Source organism: Paroedura picta, chromosome 2 (assembly GCF_049243985.1).
Source record: "Paroedura picta isolate Pp20150507F chromosome 2, Ppicta_v3.0, whole genome shotgun sequence".
NCBI lineage: Eukaryota > Metazoa > Chordata > Lepidosauria > Squamata > Gekkonidae > Paroedura > Paroedura picta.
In genome coordinates this window covers 166,144,330-166,157,279 of record NC_135370.1, presented here as the reverse complement: position 1 = coordinate 166,157,279, position 12,950 = coordinate 166,144,330, and the positions used below count along the sequence as shown (strand labels likewise).

The window sequence follows — 12,950 nt, the reverse complement described above, 5'->3', positions numbered from 1 at the left end:
CTCTATGGTATTATACCCTGCCGAGATCCCAAATACTGCCTTTCCCAGGCTCCACCCCTGCATCTCCAGGAACTCCCCAACCCAGAATAAGCAACATTGGTTGGTTGGTTGGTTGGTTGGTTGGTTGGTTGGTTGGTTGGTTGGTTGGTAGGTAAGTAAGTACTGGATTTATTACCCGCTGCTCTTGGGCCAGCTGGCTCATGGTAGTTTACAACAGAGAATAAAACAATAATAAAAATAATTTATGTACATCTGTGGGGGGGTTGGGGGGGTAGTATGTAGAATGCCAAGACTGCAAATTCCTCATTTGATTCAAAGGTTGTACATCTTAAAAGTTTACCTTTCTGCAAGTCTTAGATCATCTCAACCATCCCATTCCTCTCAGCCTCCCAAAACCTATACTTTCAGCAGCCAACTTAAACACTGATTGGCTTCAACTTGGCCACGAATAAGCATTTCTTTTATTTCATACCGAGAGTCAATTAGCTCAGAACAGGAGCCTTTCAGCCTGGAAGCTCTCCGTTTGTTGCAGCTTTGGTATGCGATGATTGAACAAAATTCTGTACCCTGCCCTGGGAATCTGACACCAGGGAGAATAGGAAGTGATGATTCAATACATAAGGGAAAATAATGGAATTAAGACACTTCACCTTTCACCATGGGGTAAGGGGATGAATTGGGGAGAACAAAGGCCCTATAGATACTTTGTTAAAGTGGCACAAGCTGCTATCAAGTGGGGACCAAACGAAAGCAGACATCTGAGATTTTATTATCAAATATATATTGCTGGGATTCCTTCTGAATTTGTGTAGATGTCACCCTAAGGGCGGCACAGGCTTTGGGACCTGGGGGTTTTAAGAATGTATTTATGTTCCCATTTATTAAACTTCCTAAGCTCTTTTTGTAGAGCGGCAAAGCAGGTAATAAAGTGCCTTTGGAGCTCATTCCCTTCTCTGTATTTTAGCAACAATTCCCCCAGCAGTATATTTATTCATCAAATATAAAGATGAGAGTTAGTTAGGTTGTGGATGCATTTCCAAGCAGGGCATCCGGAGATAAAACAGAAAGGAGGATTTTAAAGGTATAAATATGCAAAGCAATGTAATGGGGAAATTTAAAAATTATTATCTCAGAAGTCTCAATGCTAGGACTTTGTATTTCCTGGAGATTTGGGGAAGATGGGCTTTAGTGAAATCAGTTCTCCATGGGAACTGATTTAATCTGGGACACACACACACACACACACAAATTAATTAACTCCCATCCATTCAGGAAAACCTTTCATGAAACCCTGGTTGGAAAAGCCTGGTTTAGACCGTCAGACTGGGATCTGGAAGGTTCAGGTTCAAAGTCTCACTCTGCCATGGAGCCTTGCTGGGCGATCTCGGGCCAGTCACATGCTCTTGGCATAACCTACTTCACAGTGTCATTGTGAGGATAAAACCATGAAGGGAGAGTGTTGTAAGCCAGTGGTCCCCAACCTGCGGGCCGCAGCCCGGCGCCGGGCCACAAAGGCCATGGCGCCGGGCCGCGGCTCCCTCTCCCCGCCCCCCCCCCCCCGCAGTAAAAAACTTCCCAGGCCACAAGCCTGCAGCCCGGGAAGCTTCTTACTGCGGGAGGGCGGGGAGAGGGAATCAGGGCCGGGCCTCGCCCACGCGGCCCGATCCGCGGGCGCGGCCCGATCTGCGGGCGCGGCCTGCGGGCGCGGCCTCCCCAATGCCCTGCCGGTCCCCAGCCTAATAAAGGTTGGGGACCACTGTTGTAAGCCACTTTGGATGTCCATTGTGGAGAAAGGCGGAGATTAATTGAGGGGGGGGATTTAAAAGGTTTTCTTTCCTCTTCACTTGGAGCCAGAACCAGCAGGCACAGAGAGGGAGGGCTCTCCCAGCCGACATTTTGAAAGCCATAGGGTACCGTAGTTACCATGGTTGGGAAACTCTGCCCTGTGGGGCCACCATAAATCAGCTGCGACTCAACAGTCCTTTTCATCATGGATAATTATTAATAGCAAACAATAAAACAGGTGTCTCGAACGAGAAGTCTCAGAACCAGCAGTTCATATGAATGGTTTGCATTTTAGGCCTTCCCCCTTCCCTCTTGCCATGGCAGCCTGAAATGCTCCCCCAAATTTGGCTCCTGGAGACCAGTTCCCCTCCAAAAACAGGATTTTGGGCTGCACAGAGAAAGAGGAGGCAGGAAAATGGTGCTCCCCTAGAGCAAACCGGCAAACAAGGGAATGGTAAGCCCCTCCCCAACATATATACATGACTATTTCCTCTCCCGGGCTCATGCTTTGCACCTGTGCCCTCTGAAGTCTACATTCAGCCCCTGCAACAGCAGCAGTTGCGCAAAAAGGGTTAACAACTCCCCTTGCTGGGTAAGAAACGTTAAAAAAAAAAACCCTCTAAGTACAGTCTTTAGTAATTAGTTAATTAACTAGCAATATGGCAGCATTTCCAAATGTGACATTTAAAGCACCTTAACATGAACAGTCACTGAGATAATTCAAGATCATCTGCTACAAGACCTTGATTCCTGCACATCTGAAAACACCACTTAAGCTATCATTAAAACTGTAATCAAGTATTTTGTTGCTCTAGAAAATTAGGTACGCTTGCCTACTTACCTGAAAATACAGCAATACGTGCTCGAATTTGCAGTGAAGCGCTAGCTAACCGCCTGAGCCTATGTGGAATGACTCCAAGATAAACCCATCAGATTCAATGGTCTAGAGTGGAATGGCACTGCAAAGAACCGTGCAGGAATTCTCTTTGATCCCAAAGTCATGACTATTTTACTACTTCTTCAAGGCCAGCTTTGTGGCTACATTCAATCATTATGACAATCCAGCTGGAATTGCCGTGCTCACCCATGTCGCTTGCCCCTCCCACCTCTCTTGGCACATGGACCTTGAATCAAAATGTCCCAACCCAGCCTTTTTAAACCTTTTCACCATTGCAAAACCCCTGAAACATTCGTCAGGCTTTGAAACACCCCGGAAGTGAAGTGATGTCAGCATGCCTCACCCTCCTACCACATCCCTGGAAGTCACATGTCACCCAGACACACCTACAGGATGTGACATCACCGGGCCATTCCCACAGCACAGGAAGTGACATCACAGAAATATGAGGCAGCTTGGTTAAGAGCAGAAGCCCTCAATCTGGCGAGCCAAGTTTGATTCCCCTCTCCCCCACATGCAGCCAAGCTGGGTGACCTTGGGCTAGTCGCAGTCCTGTTAGAGTTGTCCCTGCCTATTTTAATTTAATTGCAGCCGGTTGTGATGTATTGAAAAGCAGCTCACTTGAACAGGGAAACTAAAGCTTACTGATTCAGAGGTTTTATTCCAAAACAGAAATTCTTGTTTACACAAATGCTTTAACTTGACCTATTCCATTCCTGCAAAAACAGAAGAATGTTGATTGGCAGACATAATATCTGAGAAGCTAAGCAAGATCAGCCCTGGTTACTACTTGGATGGGGGACCACGAAGGAAGTCCAGGGTTGCTACACAGAGGCAGGCAATGGCAAATCACCTCTGCTCATCTCGTCTTGAAAACCCTACAGCAGGGATTCCCAGCGAGGTGTCCATGGACCCCTGGGGGTCTGCGGGAGTTCTGAAGGGGGTTCCGTGGGAGCTCTGAACTAGCATAGTATAGGGGGCATCTGGACTGTCTTCTCAGCTCCTACTCTTCTTTCTGACCTACATGAGGCAGAACTGCCAAAGTAGTAGTAAATACTATGCAAGAGAAAAAAACCTATCCCAAGGCTACTATAGATGTAGTAAAATTATACAGAATAAATGAAATAAAAGGTTCTTCGTTCTTGTTTATTCTTGTATCGGATCCAACCAGAACGGTATCTAGATATGTCCCGTTTTCAAATAATAATCTTCCTCACGGGTTCTCTTTTGAATGTGAATGTTATGAATGTCCACATTGTGAAATTCAACCTCTATTGAATAATATATATATTGGCATCTGGCTCTTCAATACGGGGATGCTAGTAATACCAACTGCTCCCCCAAATGAACCAGTAGTAGTAAAGGGGGAGGGAGAAAAAGGAGGGCTAAGGTAATGCCAGTTCCAGGGCGTGGCAGAGGATGTGGCCAGCTGACATCACTTCAGGGACTCCTCAATGTCTGAAAAATTATTTCAGGGGTTCCTCCATAGTCAAAAGGTTGAAAAAGGCTGCCCCACATGGTCACCAATAGGTTGGCTGCGACTTCATGGCAGACAAAAAGCATTCATGTCACACTAGGTCCATCATTGGGAAGCCAGGATTTTAGACCTTGCTATTTGAATATCTATGCTCAAAATCCTACAAGATAGACTCCAGCAATATGTGAACCATGAACTTCCAGAAGTACAGGCAGGATTTCGAAGAGGCAGAGGAACTAGAGATCAAATTGCCAATATACGCTGGATCCTGGAGAAAGCTAGGGAGTTCCAGAAGAACATCTACTTCTACTTCATTGACTATGCTAAAGCCTTTGATTGTGCTGAGCACAACAAATTGTGGCAAGTTCTTAAAGAGATGGGAATACCAGAGCATCTTATTTGTCTCTTGAGAAATTTATATGCAGGCCAAGAAGCAACAGTGAGAACTGAACATGGAATCACTGATTGGTTCAAAATTGAGAAAGGAGTTCGGCAAGGCTGTATACTGTCGCCTTGCCTATTTAACGTATGCGGAGCACATCATGAGAAATGCGGGATTAGAGGAGTCACAAATTGGGATCAAGATTGCAGGGAGAAATATCAACAACCTCAGATATGCAGATGATACCACTCTAATGGCAGAAAGTGAAGAGGAACTAAAGAGCCTGTTGATGCGGGTGAAGGAGGAGAGTGCAAAAGTTGGCTTGAAACTCACCATCAAGAAAACAAAGATCATGGCATCCGGCCCTCTCAATTACTGGCAGATAGATGGGGAAGAAATGGAGATAGAGACAGATTTTATTTTCCTGGGCTCCAAGATCACTGCAGATGGGGACTGCAGCAAAGAAATTAAAAGACGCTTGCTCCTGGGGAGGAAAGCTATGGCAAATTTAGACAGCATCCTAAGAAGCAGAGACATCACCCTGCCAACAAAAGTGTGTTTAGTCAAGGCTATGGTATTCCCAGTTGCAATGTATGGCTGAGAAAGTTGGACCATAAGGAAGGCCGAGCGTCAAAGAATTGAGGCTTTTGAACTGTGGTGCTGGAGAAGACTCTTGCGAGTCCCTTGGACTGCAAGGCGAACAAACCAGTCAGTCCTAGAGGAGATCAGCCCTGACTGCTCCTTAGAAGGCCAGATCCTGAAGATGAAACTCAAATACTTTGGCCACCTCATGAGAAGGAAGGACTCCCTGGAGAAGAGCCTAATGCTGGGAACGATTGAGGGCAAAAGAAGAAGGGGATGACATAGAATGAGGTGGCTGGATGGAGTCACTGAAGCAGTAGGTGCAAACTTAAATGGACTCCGGGGAATGGTAGAGGACAGGAAGGCCTGGAGGATCATTGTCCATGGGGTTGCGATGGGTCGGACACGACTTCGCACCTAACAACAACAACAACAACAAATTTGAATATCTAGAGTTTCTGCCCGCTAACGTACTATTGTAAACGACCTCCAAATGGATGGCCACTGTTCCATTGTTGAAATTGCACCAATACACAAACAAGAGAAGAGGAATAATTTGTTGAAATCATTACCCACTATGTAAGACCCCGTACCAAGGACCTAGACGTAGAACTACAGCAGGAAATGGTACTAGTGCCTGAAAACACAGATGGATGTGAGAGCTCATGGGCAGACATAAAGCAGACGAGCAGGGGGGGGAGCATTTATGTGTGGTGCGCATTTGACACATTGGTATACTGCCTTTCAGCCACGGTCTTCAAGATGGTTTACAATTCAAAACGACCCCTGCAGCATAATACACGCAACACGAAGCGAAGAATGGGTGGAAATACAAAAGGAAAATCAGAAAGCATAGGTGCGGTCTCTATGATACATTATATAACTATTCCATAATGACCAGGTGTCATGGTCCCTGAAGATCAAAGGTCTGCAAGTTGTAATTAGCAAGATTATTGCAACTGTTGATTTTTTTTTTAATCTTCCCTCCTATTCATGCTTGTGCCTTGGGTGCTTCGCTAGGGATCGCTTTTTGAAGTTCATTACACTTTTATATTCCTTTTCAGCAATCCCAATAAAGGTTATGCTGTTGGGCCAATTAAACGTCCTTTAATTCCATATGCAGGCAACTCAGCAGACAACGTGGTACGATGCGAGGCAACTCCCTCATTGAATGTCCTTATTTCCTCGGCTAATGAAGAGCCGGACTGAATTGAAAAGGGCATTTGCACCTTTTGGTAACAGGGCCTTCATTAAGCCATAGAATTCTGCTTTTCTTGGCATAGCATTTTCAATTTGTTTGCTTCCAGCTACCTATCCCCAGTCTACAGCAGCCTTCCTCCGCTTTGAGAAACCCCTGAAACATTCTTCAGGATTCCAGAAGCCCCAGATGTGGGGCAATCGTGCAGAATATGGTTGGGAAGCAGAGCTGTGGACACACCCACCTGAATCCCTCCCCTTCTCACCCCCTCCAGGCCCATCATTGGCCACTGGGGAGAGGGCAGGTCCACATGACCACATATGGTCATATGTCCCGATAAATGTGTAACAAATTTTTAAAATATATTAAAAATTAATCAACTCCCACCCATTCAGGAAACCCTGCTGAGGCCATCAAGAAACCCCAGGGTTTCATGAAACGATGGTTGAGAAAACCTGGTCTACAGAAATACTAATGCTATACCTGGCTGTAAAAAAAAAAAAACGGGGCTGGGTCTTACACACTGCCAGTATGTTTTTGAAGATGTTTTATTGATATTATTACCAAATGTACTGTAAGCCACCCTCATAGAGAGGGGCAGCCAAGAAGAAGAAGAAGAAGAAGAAGAAGAAGAAGAAGAAGAAGAAGTAGTAGTAGTAGTAGTAGTAGTAGTAGTAGTAGTAGTAGTAGTAGTAGTAGTAGTAGTAGTAGTGTCATAGAATCATAGAATCGGAAGGGGCCATACAGGCCATCTAGTCCAACCCCCTGCTCAACGCAGGATCAGCCCAAAGTACTACTACTAGTAGTAGTAGTATCAGTATCAGGAGCAAACAGAAGTAGATTTTTCCAGCTGCTTCTTCCCCAACAGTCACCTGGGTTAGCCAAAACATAATACTAGAAGTTGGGCATAAGAGTGTTTCTACCTCCCATTCTACATAGCCATCTGTGTTGCATAGCTTTTCGTCAGATCCCCCATATCACCTTTGCAAAATTCACAGGAGAAGCGGAAGACAACCTGCGACACTTTGGCCCACGAAGGACAGGATGGCAACCTTTTCCTGCCTGTGTTTATTGCAAGAGACTTTCCCAGGACAAACGGACATGTGTGGCATCGCACAGGACATAAGAGTGTCTAACTTCTCCACCTTGGGCCGTGATCATCTGATAAAAAGGATCACTTTGACTGAAAATCCAGATTTGATTTTTACTTCCCGGCCTGGAGGTCGCCTGATTTCCGTGTTAAAACACAAGAATCGTTATAGGCCGTTATATCGTTATATATCGTTATATAGACTGGGAACTCAAGAGTGAGAAAGCGGACTGCTTTAAACTTTGGGAACTGCTTAGTATTCAAGGGACATAACGGGCACAGAGGCTAGAAAGAACATTATAAACCTACTTTGGCAGTCCAGCCATCACAAGGGAATGCTGTGCAAAATTTGCTGCAAGCTAGGCTTGCTTGCCACGCGTTCAGCCATCACCAATTCTGGTACAGTAATTTGCAGGACGCTATATTTACACAATACTTTCCCAAGTGCCAATTAACCTTCCAACTTTCAAATGGAACTACTTGCTGAAAGAGAAGCAGCCATGCGGACAGCAGGGGCCCAGTTTGGAACTCCTGCCTAAACACCCCAGGTTGCCCCCCCCATGGTACTAGATGGTTCCTAATTAGATTCTGATGAAGAGACAACATTTTTCTGTGCTCCAGAGTACCAACGGAGCACGTGCAAGAGGCCTCCAAGTTCTGCACAGTCCAGGCAAGATGGCAGCACCACTGGGGTATGCTTCCCCCCCCCCACCCGGCTGTGATGGCCAGGCAGAAGCCAAGTGCCTCCTAAACCTGCTCCTGCATAATTCGAACAATTGCTTTCATGTTTCCCCCTTCGCTGTCTTTTCTAAACTGAAAAGTCTTTTAGAGCTCTGTGACGTCCTTTCTGAGATACGGGGCCTGAAATCAAACACAGTATTCCTTCCCTCCTCGTTCACCGCAATCATTCCATAGACCAGGGGTAGTCAAACTGCGGACCTCCAGATGCCCATGGACTACAATTCCCATGAGCCCCTGCCAGCAAATGCTGGAAGAGGATCATGGGAATTGTAGTCCATGGACATCTGGAGGGCCGCAGTTTGACTACCCCTGCCATAGACGAAGCAGCAGTCAAAGAATGGCCAAGGTGGCATCGTGAGCTCTTGCAAGCTACTTGTAAAAGTAACTGGGGACTGCGGAAAGAAGGGTTGCTGATTCTTCTCATTTATTTATTTTATTTATCATACTTATATACAGCCCTCCCCGGAGGCTCAGGGTGGAAAAACCCTGGACAGAAGAAGCTGAAGTCTCAGAAACAGTCCCTTGTTAGCTCCCACTATCCAGGGATAAAAGGCATACAAGAACCAACTCTTCTTCTTCTTCTACCACTGTCCAGGGATAAGAGGACTAGCAACCCTTCCTTCCGATACATGACAGGCCTTTCTTAGTGATGGGTCAGACTTCATGAAACACCTGTCCCATGGAACAAATTCAGAGTCCAGCAACACCTTTAAGACTGACCAAGTTTTATTCAAGGTTTTGGATGCACACTGTATCTGGGGAAGTGTGTGTGCACACGAAGCCTCCTGCCTTGAATAAAACCTGGCTGATGTGCTGCTTCAGACCAACACAGTGACCCGCTTGAATCTGCCCCATAGGACACATGCTCTTGCCATGACGGTATTTACATGCTAACATCAAGGCCCTGTAGTCACATGCACTTGCCATGATGGCATTTACAAGCTAACGTTAAGGCCTGTAGTCACATGCTCTTGCCATGACGGCATTCACATGCTAACGTCAAGGCCTGTAGTCACATGCTCTTGCCATGACGGTATTTACAAGCTAACGTCAAGGCCTGTAGTCACATGCTCTTGCCATGACGGCATTCACATGCTAACGTCAAGGCCTGTAGTCACATGCTCTTGCCATGACGGTATTTACATGCTAATGTCAAGGCCTGTAGTCATATGCTCTTGGCGTGATGATTTATTATGCTGTGTGGTTGATCTACGTATGTGTATTTGGGACTCTCTGATGTGTTGTGTCTAATGTCCTGATTTGTTAGCTAGCCTGTAGGAATTTAGTGCTGGGGTACATTGCTTTGCTTGACCCTTTCTTTCACACCTTGGTAGACTGGTTTCTGCCTTCTTTTTGCTATTCCAATCCAGGCAGGATGCCGTAAAACCAGCATGTCTTCTTTGAAGCTCAAGGCTCTCTCATAGGCCTTGGAGACTAAGAGGCCACAGCTCTGCTGTGTCTGTAGACATATTCTATAGATTTCCTTTTTGATTCTCATGGTGTGAGAAGAGAGCAATCTGACACCTGACCACTTGCTTGCCAAAAGGATACTTGGGGGTGGGGGGGATCTCAGGGGTACTCATATAAGAGTATAACGCTAGGTGAACCTCAGTTTCAGCAAGGAATGTAGTCCCCCTGTTTAATTTCTTCCTTAATAAAGAGACTTCTCAACCAAAGAATCTGCTTTTGGGGGAATTCAACTGGGAACTTGACATGCAAGAGCAAACAAGAGAGCTTTGTTTCGAAGAGCCTGCTGTCCCTGCTGTTGTGAGATCTCAAGCTCTTTCGCTTTATGGAGTACTCCAGCTTGATTCATTAACGCGGGTTGTTGGTTCTATTCTCTCTTTAGAATCCGTAATGTTCTGGGTTTTTTTGCCCCCTCCTTTCATATAAAGGCATGTTGTGGATTCAACAAGTCTGGAAAAACAGGATAAGACATTTATTTTAATAAATTAAATACATAGTTTTAATAAGCTGAAATCCAGGGAGGAGCATTCCTTTTGTCAAATGCTAGGATACTGTAACGGAGAAAGTTAAAACAAAGAAAAAGTAACACAGAGCTTCCAAAAGATTTTGGTTGCCTTGACGACATCGCTTGCAGAACAGAAGAGTTTAAAAAAAAATATATTGCATTTTTACATGGAGGCTTAGTAAATACAGCCCTGTACTGTCTGCAGCTCCATAACCACCATCTGTCACTTCTATGCCTCTTCTCAGTGCAGAACATGCTTTACAACTCTTACAAAACATCCTATAACTGGCATCACATGGTACTTACAAAAATCAGTTTTTAAATAACTTCACTAGCTTCCCGTTGGTTTCTGGGCCTAATTGGGTGTTGGAAAAGGCAATGCCAGATAAGCAGAGGAGAGAGGAGAAGACCCTGAAAAGGGCAGCAAGGAGACAATTAGGATAGTGAGGCCAGCAGCACCTTATCTCTTCTATTAAGTGTCATTCCTTGTCTGACTCCAGGCTGCTACTCTTAGGGTGATTTCTCCCTTCTTCTCAGAATGGCCACATTCAGTCTAGCTTCTCTAGCTCAGCTAGAGATGGAGAATCATAGAATAGAATCATAGAATAATAGAGCTGGAAGGGACCTCCTGGGTCATATAGTCCAACCCCCTGCACTATGCAGGACACTCACATCCCAATTGCTCATCCACTGTAACCTGCCACCCCCCTGAACCTTCACAGAATCAGCCTCTCCGTCAGATGGCTATCTAGTCTCTGTTTAAAAATTTCCAAAGATGGAGAACCCACCACCTCCCGAGGAAGCCTGTTCCACTGAGAAACCGCTCTGTCAGGAACTTCTTCTGGATGTTTAGATGGAATTTCTTTTCAATTAATTTCATCCCATTTGTTCTAGTCTGTCCCTCTGGAGCAAGAGAGAACAATTCTGCTCCATCCTCCATATGACAGCCTTTTAAGTACTTGAAGATGGTTATCAGATCCCCTCTCAGTCGTCTCCTCTCCAGCTAAAAAGACCAAGCTCGCCCAACCTTCCTTCATATGTCTTGTTCTCCAAACCCCTCACCATCTTTGTTGCCCTCCTCTGTAGTTAGGGACCGGTTCAATCCATGGGTTCGAAGGAAGTCAAACATGCTGGGAGTTCCATCAGCTCTTTATTGTGATCTCAGCATGGTGGTACAAGAGTCAGAACTGAACCGACAAACCCCTCAAGAGCCCCAACATATATGCACAAGTGAACAATGGATCTTCCTGCCAGTGTGTGCTATTGGTCAGTTTTAGTCTGAACTGACTGGATCCCAGGGCAGCGATCTAGCAGCGCATTGGTCAATTACATTTCCCGCTTCGATCCCACCTTGGGACCTTACGCTTGGTTCTCGTCAGGATCGTTAACAGAACCGCATACATAACAGAACCTCTCTCTCTTTCTCCTAGAATCACACAGTTGGAAGGGATCTCCAGGGCCATGTAGTCCATGTAGTTCCTGCACAATGCAGGAACTCACAACTACCTGCCTACCCACAAGGACCCCAATTTCATGCCCAAGTGACCCGTCCAGCAAAAATCTCCAGAATCCAGCCTGGCCTGGAGGGAATTCATCTAACATCCAATACTTCTTTCCTATGACATACATTGACTGCTGCTGTGTTAATTACCCTGCCAACATTGGGAAGACTGCACATATGCATAAATCAGCATTATGGGCATACACAATTTTATTATTCCCTGTTAAACATGCAAGGATGGACTCAGAGAGCCTCCCCTCCCCATACACACCGCTTTTGTTCAATCTCATATCATCAACTGCTTTTCCATGATGAAGTTTAATTCACTGCTTTGCTTCTTTATGGGTCTGTCTTGCCTCTTTTTTTTCCCCCTTTCTAGTTCTGTAACGACTAATGGCTGAAGAAAATTATTTTTTTTCCTTAACAAAGGTCCTTCTGGCACCATCAGAGAGGAAGAGGGGCAGTTTGGGTCTACTGTACCCACAATTGTCCATTTGCTTTGAAAAGAAGTCTCGTTTGGGGGAGAATCAGCAGGGGGAATATTTACAACTCCATGGCCTGGCATTAAAGCATTTGGGGCCACCTGATTGGCTCCTTTGTGGAATACGATGCTGAACTAGATGAACCAGTGGTCTGATCCAGCATGGCTACTCATACACGACGATATTATCATCATCAACAACAACAACAAATTTGTATATTGCTTTTTATGCTTCACGTATCATTCCATTTTCTTGGTCAATTTTTTATTATTAAGTAGCTGACTTCTGTACCTAATGGTTTTGAGATGAGGGTAAATCCCATGAAACCACGAAACCCATTTTATTACATATTTATTATATTATATATACTCTCTCTCTATTTCCATCCCTCTCCCCTCCCCAATTTGAACTTCAGATCTTTTCATAATGGATTTGTAGTGAACAGATTCTAATGATGTAAATCCCTCAAGTGCACGGACGCAACTAGTGAAGAGCAGATTATTTCACAAGCAGAACAGATGATTGTGCAGGTGGAACACAGCACCATGACCGGGAAAAGACAAAAGTGCCTGCAGGACAGAGCTCTTCCACCGGGCATTTGGTTGAGGACAGGTCATGGAAGATCCTCCTCAGGATGCCGGGAACACCTAGGACAGAAAGTGCCCCCTCCCCCCTGAACCTGGCTGGGCGGGGAATGTAGACAGCAGGCGTTTTCGACCCGCACTGGACTGGTGGCCTGGGAGGGACAAAGAGAGATTACACTGCCCGAGGTTTTATAACTTTTTATTGTTATTTTATGGAGGTTTAATTATGAACTGCCATGAGCTGGCTTGATCTGGGAG

The 12,950-nt window shown here is 45.4% G+C and overlaps 1 protein-coding gene and 1 long non-coding RNA gene across 8 annotated transcripts in view; both read right to left on the bottom strand.

The window, feature by feature from the left end:
• WDR25 (WD repeat domain 25) overlaps positions 1-12,950 on the bottom strand; it is a 131,848-nt gene that overhangs the window by 94,914 nt on the left and 23,984 nt on the right. The window lies entirely within an intron of this gene.
• Positions 9,833-12,028, bottom strand: LOC143830751 (uncharacterized). Its single transcript, XR_013228590.1, has 2 exons — positions 11,188-12,028; positions 9,833-10,070 (listed from the first exon to the last, which is right to left on the bottom strand). It is a non-coding gene; the product is annotated as an uncharacterized LOC143830751 (long non-coding RNA).